The 16,906-nt window shown below is 42.6% G+C and overlaps 1 long non-coding RNA gene across 1 annotated transcript; it reads left to right on the plus strand.

Annotated features, from left to right (window-relative positions):
* The first annotated feature begins 468 nt into the window (after window positions 1–468).
* Window positions 469–16,531, plus strand: LOC123602589. Its single transcript, XR_006714515.1, has 4 exons — window positions 469–553; window positions 9,042–9,072; window positions 12,407–12,561; window positions 16,051–16,531. It is a non-coding gene; the product is annotated as an uncharacterized LOC123602589 (long non-coding RNA).
* Window positions 16,532–16,906: the final 375 nt, after the last annotated feature.

Consider the following 16,906-nt stretch of genomic DNA (forward strand, 5'->3'; position numbering starts at 1 on the left):
TTATATATTTTATCTTAGAGTCCCATTTCCCATGAGATGGGATTCCAAAATAACATTCAGGTAGTTTTTAAGAAAATGGGGGCACCTTGGTGGCTTACTCAGTTAAGGAGCCAACTCTTGATAGCGGCTCAGGTTGTGATCTCGCGGTGGTGAGATCCAGCCCCGCGTCAGGCTCTAGGACATGGAGCCTGCGTGGGATTCTCTCTTTGTCTCTCTCTCTCTCTCTCTCTCTCTCCCTCTCTCCTCTGCTCACATGCATGCTCTTTCTCTCTAAATAAATAAAAAACATTTTAAAACATGAACCATAATATATATACCATTGAGTGTAGCTCTCAAAAGTTGTTCTCTTAGGGAAATGTTTACTTATTTCAGCCTTGCTGTCATTGATCTTAGTTGTTATTCATTTACTACTTTATCCATTCAACAAATATTTACGTGCCCCTAGATCCAGAGATGGGCCCATTTGATCTTTGGCTTCCAGGAGCTCATCACATCTAGTGGGTCAATGCAGAGTAAGCAATAGCAGGTGCCCACAAAGAGCTATGAAAAAATGGTCAGTAGAGAACCAGCTGCCTAATGTAGTTGAAGACATCCAGAGAGGCATTCAAGCTGAGCGTTAATTAAAGGAGAATAACAGTTGTTGCAATTTACTAACACTCTTCTAGGTACCAGTCACAGAGCTAGGGGCTTAAGTATCTGCATGTATGGCATATAATATAATCATGCAAAGTAGATATTATTCTTATTTTGAAGATGAGAATCCTGAGTCTCAAGAAGGTTAAGAAGTGTGCCCATAATCTTACAACCAGTATAGGATAAGTGAAATTTCAAACCAAGTCATTGGGGTTCTCAAAGCCCATGCTTTTCCTTGCAACCTACTGGGCCAATTCAAAAGTCACTCAGGCCACAAAAAGGGAAGAAACAGTCTTGTTACTTATAAGCACACCCTCAGTATTTGCTTTTTATTATGCGATATTTTATATATACAAAACAATTTGCTAATGTATGTAAGTTTATTACCTAGAAATGTATATTTTAGAAAATATTAGAAAACATAGATATTATATATATAATACACACATATATACATATATATACACGTATATATGTGTGTGTATATATGTGTGTGTGTATATATATATATAATTAGATAGTTTACTAGGGATTCTTAGAGGAAGAGGGTTATATCTATACACAAGTACAATATTTTGATACATACTTATAAGTTCCTTTTTCCACTTAACAGCAGATCAAAAACATGTTTTGATGCCAGTTAATATACATGTATACCCTCTTCATTAATCACTGTTAAATGCTCTTTGAATGGATAGACCCCCTCATTTATTTAACCTATTCTCTCTTCAGACAGGTAGCTTAATTTCACCTTTTAGTATTATCGTGAATGACATTGTGATGACTATCTTTCACACAAATGTCTCTGTGTATATGTCAGTCATTCTCTTAAGATAAATTTCTGGGAGGAGAATTGCTGAGTCAAATGTTTAAGGTCTTTGATGTATGTTGCACGATTGTATTTCATCATGTGTGAGTTTATGCTTCCACTAATAATTTGTTAAAGCAACCTGACATTTCTTTAAAGTTAAATTTATTTTGAGAGAGAGAGAGAAAGTGAGAGAGAGAGAGAGAGAGAGAGAGAGAGAGAGAGAATGAGCTGGGGAAGGCCAGAGAGAGAGGGGGAGAGAGAGAGAATCCCAAGTAGGTTCTGCACTGTCAACGCAGAGCCCAATTCGGGGCTCAAACTCACGAACTGTGAGATCATCTCCTGAGCTGAGATCAAGAGTCAGATACTCAACCAGCCGATCCACCCAGGTGCCCCGACCTGATTTTTTTTTGACATTGCTATGTTTTCCATTTTATCTTGCTGATTTTATAAGAGTTCTTTGTATGTCAAGGCTAGGAACCTTTGTCTTTTGTATATTTTGTGGTATATTTGCTATACAGAAATATTTAATTTTTATACAGTTAAATCTACAAATGTGTTCATGGTTTTGGTTGTTGGTGCAATATTTAGGACAGCCTTTCCTAATCATGAACTTAAATTTTCTCTTAGATATTTTGTGGACTCACTTTTTACATCTTATTTTTTAATCTAGCCAGAATTTAATGTGGTATAGGATAGGAGGAAAGAATCCAAATCAGTATGTTTCTGGGTGCCACATTCTGCCCAACCTCCACATAGGGAATACTACTTCTACTGTATACCAAATAATAGTGTGGAGGGGTTTTCTGTCCTTTCCCACTCATCTATTTGTCTATTTTCATCCGCAGGACCATATGCTGTTTTAATTAATACTGCCTTGTAGTATATTGCATGCCTGGCAGTGCTGGTCTGTTCTCATCATTTTTCTTTTTCAAAGCTATTTATATGAATCTTTTTTTCTGGTTTTCTTTCTTTCAAAAGTGAGAGTATGGGGTGAGGTGATAACTTCTAAAAGTGTGGCAGTCGTATGCATGATAAAGTGTGTGTGTTTTTAAAAGATCAGTCTCACAACTTTATAGCCACACTTGGTTCATTTCCACACCAAATGGGGTTATTCTGGTGCTTAGAGTCAAGCATGCTCAATCTGTCACTAGACTTATTATATCCTGTTTGCCAAGAACCTTGGTGAGAGGTTTTCCTCATTCTGTCTGCATGAAAAGGCAATATAGGGTAGTGGCTGAGAGCACAGGATGTAGCTGTGTGACCTTAGGAAGGGATCTAACCTCTCTAAGCCTCCATGTCCACACTCACAACAGAGGGGTGACAATACACTAACTCATAACCTACAAACTGCATGTGGAAGGCTCTCAGAAGAGCGGCTGGCATGGAGTAAATACTCTGAACGTTAACTAGTACCATCACGTCCCCATGGTCTTGTCATTCCAGCAGTTTGCTGATATGTCTTAACTTGGAAGAGGGACACCGAAAGGAAGCCATTAAATTAGGAAACACAAGTTACATAAAATAAAATTTCACAAGCCTTTGCAAATGTTTATAGGGATGAGTAGTTGTCATTAAGTCTTTATTCCTCGTGGTGTCCAGGGTGCTGGTATTTAAAGCAAGCTGTGGCCTGGCCAGAGAGGGGGCCACGTGCTGTCAGAGGGTGGCTTACCACACGAGGACCCTGAACCAGCCAGATCATCTGAACCCACTGCAGATTCTACTTCGGGCCTTTGTCTTGGCCTTTGTCAATGCTGTCAGCTCAGGACTCACTTCTGACTTCCCTTACTGCTCTCCCTCCCCACTCTGCTGAGAGCAGATCTCCTCGCCTGCCAGCAGAGAATCTGAGCCTGGGGATGAGCCTGAGCTCTGAAGTCAGACGTTGGATCAAAATCCCAGCTCTACTACAAACCACTGCAGTATCAGAACTGGGGTTTTTCTTCAGCTGAAAAATAGGGATGTTATACCTTTCCTGCCAGGTTACCATGGGGATTAGGCGACAATAACACATGTAAGAGCATTTTATGGAGTGACAGGCATAGAATAGGTGCTCAATAAAGGTTACTGCATCAATAAAAAATGTTGGATTCTAAGTAGCAGAAAACCCAATTCAAACTGGCTTAAACAATAAGGGACAATTATTGGCTTATATAATTGGAGACTGAAGATCAAGTTGGGCTTCAGGAACAGTTTGATTCAGTAGCGTATACCATCAAGGATTTTTTCATTGTTCATTATTTCCTCTCCCTTCACCCTGCCCTTCCCAGAATCAGATTCATCTTAAGGTTGTCTCCCTCTTATGGTCCCCCAAATGGCTGCAAGTACCCAGAGAGAAAAAAACAGGGTTACCCCCAGAAATTTCCCCAGATGCCTGAGGAAGAGCTCTTCTGGGAACCCCCAGCAAACTTCTCTTCTTGTAGCTCTGTAGTCAGAATGGGGTCACAGTCCTGTCCCCGAAGAAATAACTATGGCCAGAAGACGAGATTGAGCACACCAGCTTCGGTCTGGGCCACAGGCCCTAGGTATAGAGTCACCTCTTTGCTGTTGCTAGAACTGTGTAGAGGCAGGGTGCAAACTGGACCAAATACCAGAGTAATTACCAGGAGAAGGGGCAATGGATTTGGAGGAACTAACTACTGCAGTGCCCACCCCTCATGTAGAGCACAGATGAGTAGGTAGGCAGGTTTCCACGGAAACTTGAGACAGGGAAAATAGCAATAATAATAATAACAATAACAATAATAATAATGTACATAGTTTCTCTTTACGGTTAGTAGTAAAAATAGCATTTTCAAAGTACAAAAGTATTCTCGTTCCACAGCACTGGAGTAGTAGATATTTGGATGTGTGCCGAAAGCCAATGATCAAGTCATAGGCACAACTGGTATTTTCTTTTAGACTCACTCAATGCCTGGGACCTTTCTCTTTAGGCGGCTCCCTTTCTCTCTGCCTCTTTCTGCTTCCCCTTCCTCCTCTGTTTACACTTTATTACCCTCAAGTACCTGGGGAGAAACCTACAAGAGGAGGGACAGTGTGGGCTCAAGGCCCGAGTGAGCCCTGGTTCCTTCTCAGCCCATGCCTGCTGCTGAGTGAAGCCTGGTCTCCCAAAGGGTTCAATGGCAGAGCCCAAATGGCCCCTTCATGCCTCCAGGTTGCTAAGCAACAAACACTTCAACTTTGGAAATCTTTATCCACACCGGATATATTATCCTGGCAAATTGGACTTTCAGATCTGGCAGCAATGGAAAGAGTAACTTCTTTTTTTTTTTTTTTTTTTTTTTTTTTAAATAGAGACAATTTAGATGATTTCAAAGACATCTGGTCTCTTTTTCCAGCGATGTAGGACTCTTCTCTTTCACTAAGCACATTGGATCCAAACACTTCACGTGTACAAAAACACAAGGTCCCTGAAGAAACAAGTGTCTCAGTGGCAAAAGTGGACTCACAAAAAAGTACTGCCAGTTGGAAAGGCCTGGAACCCTCTAGGGCAACAGCACCAGGGCACATGTCCTTTTCTCTTCCCTCTAGTTGAAGCTTCTTTTAACTTGGTTCCCCCCAAGGACTCTTTCTTCTATCTCTTATTCTCTTGGTTGCTGACTCCCTTCCTGTCTTCTTGTCTTTATCTTTCTCTCCCTTTTCCTCATTCCCACCTTTCTCTCTGCAAACTTCTACCCAGCCTTCTGTCTTCCTCTCCATCCTTCCTTCTCCCAAGTCCAGATGACACAAGGACAAAAGGCACCTGAATGGCTTATGGCCAGGGGCTCTTCAACTTCCTGCCCCACCACCTTGGTGGGGCATAGAGTTGATCATTCCCCTTTCCTTCCTAAATCATAGTTGGGGTAATCTCAGGGCAGAATCTCTTGGCCCTAAGTCTTTCAAAAATTTTTTTTCAAGACAAACCCAAACACCAAAATACCTTCTCCACCTGTTTGCTAATATCTAGAATTCTTCCAACAGAGAACATTACATTCCACAATTAAAGACCAAATTTCAGACATAAATAATAAACAACTCACATCTGGGCAGCTCTTAACAGTTTTCCAAACATATCCAGCTGTTTTCAACCAATTCCCTCATTTGACCCCCACAATAATCTGGAAATTGAAGCATTATTTTACTCTTACCTCCATTTAAAAATGAGGAAACTGAGGCTCGAAGATGTGAAGTAACTTTCCAAAAGTTGCTCTAGCCCAGTTCTGTCTGCTGCTAACATCCGTATTCCACCTCACTTCTCTAAGAAGGAACCATCATAAGCTGACATGAGGAGGAATCTTCCTCTAATTTCTTCAGACCCAAGATGTACCCCCCCCTTCCCCAATTCCTAGCTCCCTGAGATCTTTCATTTGTGGTATTGCTGTGGAACCTGCCGGTGGGGTATGCTGCCACCAGATGGCAGATGATACTCTGGTTTAACGTAAGCTCCAGAGTTTTACCATAACTATGAGACTCAAGTGTTTCTCTATGTTTTACCATTTTATAATCAAAATTATGGTTCACTAAAGAATAGGTTAAGCATAGCAGTATCCACATGTATGTAGAGGATACACAAATGACATATACTTAGAGGAATAAGTATGCAGGCTGATGATATGCCTATTAAAATGCTCATTGGTTGTTAACAAGCACAACTCAGTCTAATTCTGCCCACAAAGTCACAGCCTACTTCAAGTTTCCAAGATGTTGGCCATGGCACTCTAGGGTCACTGCCTTCCCATCTTGGCCATTCATTCTCCAAACACTGGCATAATAGTAGAAGTCAGAATGGTTCTCAAACCTAAGAGTACCTCTGAATCACTGGGAGGACTAGTTCAAGCACAAATGTCCAGGTCTCCATTCCAGAGTTTCTGATGCACTAGGTGTGGAGCCAGAGCTGTGAATTTACATTTCTTTTCTTTTTTTAATGTTTTCTTTATTTTTGAGACAGAGCATGAGTGGGGGAGGGGCAGAGAGAGAGGGAGACACAGAATCCGAAGCAGGCTCCAGGCTCTGAGCTGTCAGCACACAGCCTGACATGGAGCTCGAACTTGTCAACTACGAGATCCCGATCTGAGCCAAAGTCGGACGCTCAACCGACTGAGCCACCCAGGCGCCCCTGTGAATTCACATTTCTAACAAATTCCCAGGTGATGCTGATGCCACTAGTCTGGGGACCACATTTTGGGAGCCCCTGGACTGTGGCAAGCCACCCTGTCTGGCTCTCATGCTTCCCTCCTTTCCCCTCACCTCTTGCCAGCATCCTGGAGGAAGGAGTGTGAGCCCCAAGGCCTCCCAGCCACAGCCTGGGGTCTCATTGTGAGCGATTAATCACAGGCCTTACGTGCTGTTCCTGACACCAAACATTGTGCCACTTTCGATCATATTTTCGCTGCTAAGTGCTGCCTTCTGATCAGATATTCTGTGGTATCAATGCCTGTCAGAAGTCTGTGTCCTCTGTGTCTCACTATTATAATGATAGAAAATGCTAGCATTTATGAAAGCTGCCCACACTGAGGGAAGTGTTGATTCATTGCCTCAGCTAATCCTCACAACAATTCTATGAGAAAGATACCATCATTACCACCCTTGTGCAGATGGGAAGGCAGAGGAGCCAGATTATAAAACCACCAAGCTACAGAGCCTGGACTAAATGCCAGCTTCCCTTCAGAACATAAGCTCTCTCAGCCACTGTAGATACTGATTCCAAGTTTTCAATTTAGATACTAAAACTTGGATTCTGGCTCCCTCAAGTCAGTTTCTTCTGGTTCCTACAGCTTCTAGTCGTAGCATTAGCCTCACTGGTCCATGTCCCAGCCCACCAGCCAGTCAGGATGCCCCTCAGAGTCTCCGGTCTAAATTCGCTGCCTCAGTCCACCATACCGCCATACTGGATGCAGGGGAAACAGTCAGAAGTGCAGGCCCTAAGTGTCTTCCAGAGAGTCTTAGGCAACAAACATAGATTCAAATGTATTCCCCAGGCGGTACTTTCTAAGGCAGAGATGTGGAATCAGACACTTTATAATGAGCTTCTACAAATGTTATGTTGGTGAGTTGAAACAGCATCGTAAGAACTTCTCACTTATTTATGAAAGAGCTATGCAAACATTGTGAAAGAAGAAAGTGAGGTGGAAGAGGGTGGGAGGGAGAAAGGAGGGAGGGAGAAAGGGGAGGAACAAGGGACGGAGGGAGGAAACAAGGGAAGAAGGGGGCTAGGAGGAAGGGAGGGAGAGAAGGAGGGGGAGGAGGGAAGGAGGAAAGAAAGGAAGGAGAAAGGGAAGGAGAGAAGGAGGGAGAAAGGGAAGGAGAGAAGGAGGGAGAAAGGGAAAGAGGAAAGAAGGGAGGAAAGAGGAGGGGAGAGTGATAAAGAAGCAACCTAGGAGAAAACATAACAAAAGAACAAAAGGAAATCTTCATAGCCTTTCAGGTTATAGAACATCTTAGTAAGAGTATAAATTCAGGGACAGAAGCTCTGAGAGACAAGATAATGAGGTTGAAGACAAATTAGGAGATGGAGGATCTAGAGAAACAAACTGAGGACACAAACCACATCACTACAGAACTAATATAAAAATTAGAGCAAGTGGGGCACCAGGGAGGCTCAGTCGGTTGGATGTCTGACTTTGGCTCGGGTCATGATCTCACCGTTCGTGAGTTCGAGCCCCGCGTCGGGCTCTGTGCTGACAGCTCGGAGCCTGGAGCCTGCTTCGGATTCTGTGTCTCCCTCTCTCTCTACCCCTACCCCGCTTGTGCTTTGTCTCTGTCTCTGTCTCTCTCTCTCAAAAATAAATAAATGTAAAAAAAAAATTAGAGCAAGTAACAGGTATATTTCACTAAAAATGAATTAGATGGATAGAAGCTTGAGATAATCACAGTAAATGTAGATTAAAACAACGGTATTAAAAACAAGTACAGGGAAACTAATAGATTTTTTTAAAGCCTAGTAAATAAAAAAAATAAGTTTCCAAACCCAAAGGTAAAAATTTTTTAAATTATCTAAATAAATTAAAAACTTGCAAAAGCAAATTGAAAGATACACCATGTTCCAGGAAAATTTAATACAGACAACTCAAAATAGAGGTATGTAAGTTTAAAAAAAAAATGACACTTCAAACATTTAATCAGCAAAAGCAAATCATTTCAAGGGGTTAAAATCAAGCTGGCCTCAGCTTTCTCCACAGCAACATTTAAGGCCAAAAGACAGTGTTCACAATAAGAGAGAGAAAATGTACCCCAGGTGTTACAACCGCACAAGAGTGTTGTTAAATATAAAAAGCAATAGACTTTCTCGAAGCTGAGAAATCAGTAATACGGCCCCCTTCTTGAACAAAACTATGTGACAGTGACATTCAGGCAATTAAGAAATAAAGAAAAAAATAACTTAGGAACAGAAACACCATGAAGGTGCACTAGTGGTAAGCAGTAGGTCTAGTTAATATTTATAGTGGTAATAAACACTATCTTCAATGAAGCTCGCCCTAACTGCCTTATTTCCTATGGCAATATGTGCCCACTCCACTCTACTCCAGTATTCTGGACCTCCCTTTGTCTGCTTTACTTTTTGCTTTTGTTCTATAGCATGTATGATTTCCTAATACACCATATGTTTTACTCTTTTGCGGTTTAGCTGCCCCTACCCCACTTACCCTACCTACAAGGTAAGTCATGGGAGCTGGAATTGAACGGTTGCATGAAATATGGGAACTATTCTAGTTAGAGAGCAGACAGAGCTGTAAGTCTGAACAATGTACAAATAATCATATAACTAACAAAATCCAAATTCTGTGGAGAGGGGAGCTGAGAACGTGTGAGGGTGTTAATGTCTTTATCTTCCACAGCCCAAACGTTATTGCTATTAACATTGAAACATGGTTTCAGAAGACATGATGACTGCCATCTCTTGATGCTTTCTATAATCACTTCCATCGACCTTGAAAGGATTTTTCATGAAATACTACCCTATGGTAAAGAAGCATGTATTCAATAATCTACAGTTTTCTTTGGTATATTTTCTTCTGTTAAATTCCAGGAAAGTTAAAGGTAATACTTCATATTTTACAATAGTATTTAGAGTTATGATTTCATTTTTATTAAAGTTTTTTTAGATATTTATTTTTCTATCTATGTATACAAATACAAAGACAACAGTGATGATGTTTGCTTATTCTCAATATATGAGTATTATTATTTGGGTTATTTTACTATTTTCATTTCTAAACTTTTCTCTATTTAAATTTTTTTTAAGTTTATTAATTTATTTTGAGAGAGAGAGAAAGACAGCAGGGGAGGGGCAGAAAGAGGGAGGGAGAGAAAGAATCCCAAGCAGGTGCTGCGCTGTCAGCACAAAGCTCAATGCGGGGCTCGATCTCACGAACTGTGAGATCATGACCTCGTTGGAAACCAAGAGTCAGATCCTTGACCAACTGAGGCACCCAGGCGCCCCTAAACTTTTCTCTATTATATTAATTGTTTATAAGGAGCATGAACATATCTTTCTTTTTTCTTTTTTCAAATACAATTGAATGACTTCCCTTTGTTTTAAAAAAGTAAGAGAAAAACTAGAAGCATATATGTCATGGAGATAGACACAGAAATATAGAGACAGATAGAGACACATCAGATGGAGATACAGGTATAGATGTTTAGCACCCATGGTGGAAATAACAGAACTCAAGCCTTAACCTTGAGTTAACATATCTTTCTTTCTGTCTACCAGAACTCCCCTGTGGACTTGCCAGATGGGAGGAAGGAAATTAAAGCTGACTGGAGAACCCACTAGGTGCTTTGCCATAAACTTTTGGTTAAGTCTGTAGGGTAGGAATAGTCTCATTATTTTAGAGAAAATGAAGAACTTGAAGTTTACATAGGTTGTGACTTGCCTGATGTTGTCTAGTAGGAGGGATGACAATAATAATGGCAAGAACTGCACATTGAGTACATATAGTCAGGCTCCATACTCAGCATATCTGTGAAGGATCCCTTTTAACCCTCACAACAGCCTGTGGCGCTAGCAATTTTTACTCTTATTTTTGAAACGTAATTCAGAGCAAATTGTATGGCCAAATGTCACACAGCTAGAAGGCAGCAGTGTCAGGAATGGAGCTCAGGTCTGTTCCACACCCACACCCATGCTATTTCCTCTGCACCGTGGTCCTTGTAGGCTGAAAGAGGAGTGGCCTGTGCTGGTCACTGGGATCTAATAGAGAGTCAGGCTCCCGCTGGGGGGCTCTGCCACCAGCCAGTCATGAATCCCCTTGTCCCCTCCTGGGTGTCCTTGCTGAGCTGAACAGGCAAAAAGGAGCACCGGTGGTTTCCTGAGATGGCTCCAAGTCCAGTCTGGGAGCTCAGGCCCCATCTCAGCAGGCCATTCTTGGATGGCTCAGACACAATAAACAGTCAGGACACAGTACTGGGTTATGGTCCGTGGGAATGCAGACAATGGCTACTTCAAATGAGTGTCAGGAGATCTGGATTCCAAGTCCACTTCTACCATTCCTTTGTGGGTTGACCCTGGGGTAATCGCTTGATGTCTCCGAGCCTCATTTGTCCCATCACTACAATGAAAGGGTTTTGCTACTGGACAATTCCCAAAGTCTCCAGCTCAATACTTCTCTAATTTAGTCAGAGAATAACATCCTCTCTTTGGAAGGGTCTGGGTGTTTGGCAGCAAGCTTCCCTTTGAAAGAGCAAAATGGCAGCCAGGGAGCCAAGCCAGCGAGGGGCAGGAGAGCCTAGATTATCCCCAGATGGGAAAAGAGTGACTTTAAGGAAACAAGTCTTTGAGGCTATAGGAAGGGTCTCTGTTGTAGGCCTTTGCTTTCTCCCCAGGTGGGTCTTGGCAGCTGGACCACAGGCCTTTATGAGATTATCTGTTAATCATGGCCTGGGCATGAGCACTCGAGAGGTGTCACATGCAGAATGAGATGCTTTTTTATGATGCAGTAAAAGAGAGGAAATCGCCTTGGCCTCTTGCCTCGTCTTGCATTCAGTAAAGAAGCAGGCAGGCTGAGCCAGCCTCCCATGGGTGAGGGCCCTGAGAGCTCAGAATTTCCACCCAAGGGCTGCCATTTCATTAGAGTGCTACAGGGAGGGGCTGTGGCAGGGGGGAAAGAGAGATAGCCCCCACCCCCCGACTCTCACCCCACTCCAGACGTTTAGGAGAGGCCGGGGATTGCTGAAATCCACCGACAATGAAAGTTTAGAAGAGCTAGGGTCACACACACTACATTAGTAACATTATATACTCATAACCACAGAGTAAATCACTGGCCCCACTTGGGACAGGAATTTCTCTCCAAATGCTATTATGGCAACAATCTATTATATTTTCTCTGAAAAGTAGATTGTGCCCAGAACTACTGTTCCTCCCAATGACCACTCCCACTCACTGTCAGGGTAACTAGTGATGATTGTTACCCCAAAGATAAAACAGAGGATTCAACCACCAGGGCCATGGAAGCATCATAAGAATTAAAGCAATCGAGTTAACAGTGATCTGGTAACTTTACCTGTATTAACTTATTTAATCCTTATAATAATGCAGATTCAACCCAACAAAAATTAAGTTGATAATATCATCCCCCCCATTTTATAGATGAGAACACCGAGTCCCAGAGATGCTAAGCAACATGTCCAAGGTCACACAGCTAGTTGGTGACAGCGCCAGGATGATCTCTCTGTGTGCACCTTTACTGCTCCCATATCTGCTTGTCATAATTTACCGTTCATTCTAAGTATAGGTCTCTGGGTCCTCCCTCCTTCAAGAATGGTCTTTAATCTTAACACCTGTAGTGGAAGCCATTCTCTCTCTCCCTCAAGATGTTAAGAAGAAACCTTCTGCTCTTTGCTTCACCCTCTCCTAAGCTCCCTGCCAGGGGACTGGCGGTTTGGGTGAGAATGCTGACTTCCACTGGTCCATCACTTTGTAACAGGAAGTGATGGGGGCGTCACTGGTTAAGACTCTGTATGGTTATTGTTTTCCTCATACTGCAGATGAGGAATCTGAGGCTCAGAGGATGCAGACATCGTGTCCATGGTACCCATGTCAGAAACCGTTAAAGTAGCCAGCAGACACGAAATCAGACTTCTCGCCACCAAACTCTGCTTAGAAGACATGAACCACAACCCGCAGGCCTCCTGAGAACCTGGTGAGTCCTGCCCATCCCAGTACCTTCACTGGGAGGAGAGAGCAGAGGAGGTGAAGGTGACAGGGTGGCCTTCAGGACTCTAACCCTGAGGTGGGGGCAGGGGCTCTCTCTTCCCTGAGACCAGCACTTCCAGACCTAGAGTTCCACAGTCCACAGGTTATTCACATGTGGTGACTAACTCAGGTGACTCCTGTCTATCCATTGGTGTCAAGGACCAAGAGCCTGTGATCCCAAGTGGGTCATCTTGAAGCCATGGTTTATATCTTTGCCAGAGAAGCTCAAATACAGCTGCTGCAGATTCCCATTCTGCTGGGGTGCCTGGGTGGCTCAGTCGGTTAAGCATCCAACTCTTGGTTTTGACTCATCTCATGGTTCCTGGGTTCGAGTTCTGTGCCGTCAGCAGGGCTGACAGAATCCTGCTTGGGATTCTCTCTCCCTCTCTCTCTGCCCTTCCCCCATTCCCTCTGTCTCTCTCAAAAATAAATAAACTTAAAAAAATTCCCATTCTGCTAGTGCTTTTGTGCAAAAGTCAATCTGTTTCCTGGGGCTAGAGGTGGCAAGGCAGAGTTTGATTTTGGAGAAGGAGAATCAAGAATTAAGACTAAAGAAAGATACTTTCAGGCAGTATAGAAAAGGTGGGAAGTGTGGCACTTTTGCTTAGACCCTGCAAGGCACATTTCTCCCTGAATTAGTTATGTCACCACGGTCTCCTCCTACATCTGTCCTGGCCTCTGTGCCAGCTTCCTCCTAGCCCATTGTCCACACTCTTTTCTCCAGCCTTGTTAAACTTCGCTTTCAAGGCTGCTGCTTCTTCTCCTCCCCCTCCTCCCCCTCCCACTCCTCCTCCTTTCCTTCTCTTCCTTCTTTTTTTCTCCTCCTCCTCCTCTTCCTCCTTCTTTTCTGGTCACCTTTCTCATTGCCTGAAATACCTATCCTTCCTTCTCTTCAGCTGGGTATTTCTTATTTGTCTTCCAAAGGCCAGGTAGGCATAGGCATCACCTCCTCCAGAAAGCCTTCCCTGATCCATACTGTTGTCTTTGTTCCCAAGGCACTCAATGCCCATTCAGACAGCACTCCTATGCTGTACTGCCATTCTATCTATACTGATTCACAAAAAGAAATCTTTAAAAAATTTTTTTAACGTTTTTATTTATTTTTGAGACAGAGAGAGACAGAGCGTGAGCAGGGGAGGGTCAGAGAGAGAGGGAGACACAGAATCTGAAACAGGCTCTAGGCTCTGAGCTGTCAGCCCAGAGCCCGATGCGGGGCTCAAACTCACGGACCGCGAGATCATGACCTGAGCCAAAGTCGGATGCCCAACCGACTGAGCCACCCAGGTGCCCCTGATTCACAAAAAGAAATCTTAAGATGGGTTGTTAAGAGCATGGAATCTACAACTTGACATGTGTAAGCCAAGTCAACCTGAGGGGACGACACTTTTTCAACATTTCATAGGCCCCAATATTTCAAGAACTCCTCTAATCTCCATCCAATTCTATTCCTCCCATTACCATCGTGACCTAAGGGAGAGGGAAAGAGGTGTTATCATTAACACTAACGCTGTACCTGCTTTTAATGTTCTACATAGGTTGGCTTCCTTATCACCTCATGTCATGCATCAAACATCCTGAATTACCTAAAACTTTATATCTATAAGCATATACATATACCGCTACAACAGCCTGGCACTGGCCAATCAGAACTGATGCTGGCCTGTCAAGCAAGGTCCTGGGCTCCTGGTATGATAGACATTTCCTCTTTTCTTGCTGATTTGTGGGAGGTGCAGGTCCAGGGGGAGGTCACAGTGTCAGGTGGAGGGGGTGGATGGGGAGGAGTCTGGTCCATGTGACAGTGGCTATTTACTAACCAGTACAGAAATATTCTAATATTTTAACCGCAGTTAATCAGAAATGACAGCCTTGCAGATATTATAGATCAGAAAGGGATTTAAACACTCATCTGATCTCACCATTATTTACTGAGGCTCTAACTGATCCCAAGCTATGGTGCCCACAGACTATTAGGATCTATGACATTTCCAAACTGTTTCAGATTTTTCTTTAAGGAAACAATGTCAGAGAAGTGGGGGGGGTAGATTTTCCTCTATTTTTGTTTGTCTATTGGACTTTCTTCTTTCTTTATTTTGAGTGAGAGAGAGAGAGAGAGAGAGCGAGAGAGAGCGTGCGCACAAGTGGGGGAGGAGTAGAGAGAGGAAAGACAGAGAATCCCAAGCAGGCTCCGTGCTGTCTGCACAGAGCCAACAACAATGCAGAGCTCGATCCCATGATTGTGAGATCATGACCTGAGCTAAAACCAAGAGTTGGAAGCTTAACTGACTGAGCCACCCAGGAGCCCCTGGACTTTCTTCTTTCCTCGTATGTTCTCTTTTTCTTGGAGGATGGACTTTGAATTCCCAAGATTACTCTGATTATGTTATTTCCACTCATAATAATTGTGTATTCCAAAAATACCCATGCTTTTCAGTTACTTTTAAATTAAAGAATACATGTACACATTCTTATTGTAAAAGCTAAGACTACACAGATAAAAAGAAGCCCCCTTTAGCCATCCTTCCTCCTGCCCAACTCTTCTCCCACCCCCAAGGTAACCACTTTGATCTGTGTCCTTCCATAGTCTCAATAGGGATCTAGACACACACGTACGCATATAGAAAAATGATGGTTTTGCTGTATTGTGTGCTTTTGTTTTGTTTTTACCTGGCATTACACTAACTATTCTGCAATTTGTTTTGTTTACTTAAAAATATGTTTTGAAGATCTTTCATCTACCTCATTCTTGTCATCTCTGGCTTAAATCCCATGGATTAGATGTCTCATAATTTACTTAACCATCCTCCAGATGGGCATGCCTGTGGGTTCATTTTTCACTATCACAGACACCATTTCCACAAGCATTCTTGAACATAGGGCTTTGCATACTTGTATTTTTTTTGTTTTGTTCTGTTTTGTTTTGTTTTGTTTTGTTTTGTTTTGTTTGCAGTAGAGTCTTAGAAGTTCCCTTTTTGGGTAAAGAGCTATGCACATCTTCACGTTTTATATCGATATTCTCTTCTACCAGGACTGCATAATAGTACCTGTTTCCCCAAACCCTTACCAAAACTAAATGTCATCATTATTTAATTTTCCTTAATGTGACGGATAAAGCATGATTCCTCTTTATTATTTTAATTTGCATTTCCTCATGATTAGTGAAGCTGAGCATCTTTTCATGAGTTTATAGGTCATTTCTCTGTCTATGGACTACCCACTTGTATCCTGTGGTAGGCAGACTTCTAAGTGGCCCCCAATGGTCCTCATCCCTTGGTATTTATGCCTTTATATAATCTCCTTCCCTTAATGACCCAGTGACTTGTTTCTAATGAATAGAAATGACAAAGATGATAGTCTGTCATTTCCAATGTTAGGTTACAGAAGACAGCGACTAACATCTTGTTAGCACTCTCTCTCTCTTTTCCTGGCTCTTCCTCAGTCTGACGAAATAAGATGTCACGTATTTAGCTGTCTTGTGGAGAAGCCCACATGGCTTCCAGCCAACAGCCAATGAAGAACAGAATCTCATCAACGATCATGTGAATGAGCTTGGAAACAGTTCCTTCCCCAGTCGAGCTTAAGATGACTACAGCCCCAGCCAGCACCTTCACTGCAGCCTGGGAGAGATCTTGAGCAAGGAGCCCCAGCGAAGCCCTGCCTGCATGCCTGACCTACCCAAGCAGTGAGAAAATAAATGTTTTAAGCCACTAAATTGAGGGGATAATTTGTTATGTGACAATAGATCACTAATGTATATCCTTTGCCCATGTTTTTTTAATTTTTTTGATTTGTAGATATTCTATACAATACAGTTGAAACGTCCTTTGTGTGTGATACATATCACAACAATTTTCTAGTAATCTTTTGCTTACTATTAATTTTGTTTACTTGTGTATTTTATTATACAGACTTCAAAGTTTTGATGTCTTCAAATCATTTATTTGAATTTCATTTGAAAGATTTCATGCACATCTTTTCTTCTACGGCTTTTAAATTTCAAGTCTTGTTTAAAACGGTCTTCGCTCCCTCAGAGTCGTAAACATATATTTGTTTATTTCTTTCTCCTAACCTCCAATGTAAGTTCCATGAGGGCAGGGGCTCTGAGCCTTGCTCCTCTCCGGATCCACAGTCCCTCAATATAGTGCCTCGCAAGGAGGTGGCATTCAGGAAGGCTTGAAGGCCTTCCATGCAGACACACTGTGCAAGTCTGTATTCCCTTCTCTTAGTAAATTCTCCAATTCTCCCTGGTGTCTTATATCCATTCCTGGGTTGAAGTGTGTGCCTATCTCTGCTTG

The sequence above is a fragment of the Leopardus geoffroyi genome, chromosome D1 (assembly GCF_018350155.1).
Source record: "Leopardus geoffroyi isolate Oge1 chromosome D1, O.geoffroyi_Oge1_pat1.0, whole genome shotgun sequence".
In the NCBI taxonomy this organism is placed as follows: Eukaryota; Metazoa; Chordata; class Mammalia; order Carnivora; family Felidae; genus Leopardus; species Leopardus geoffroyi.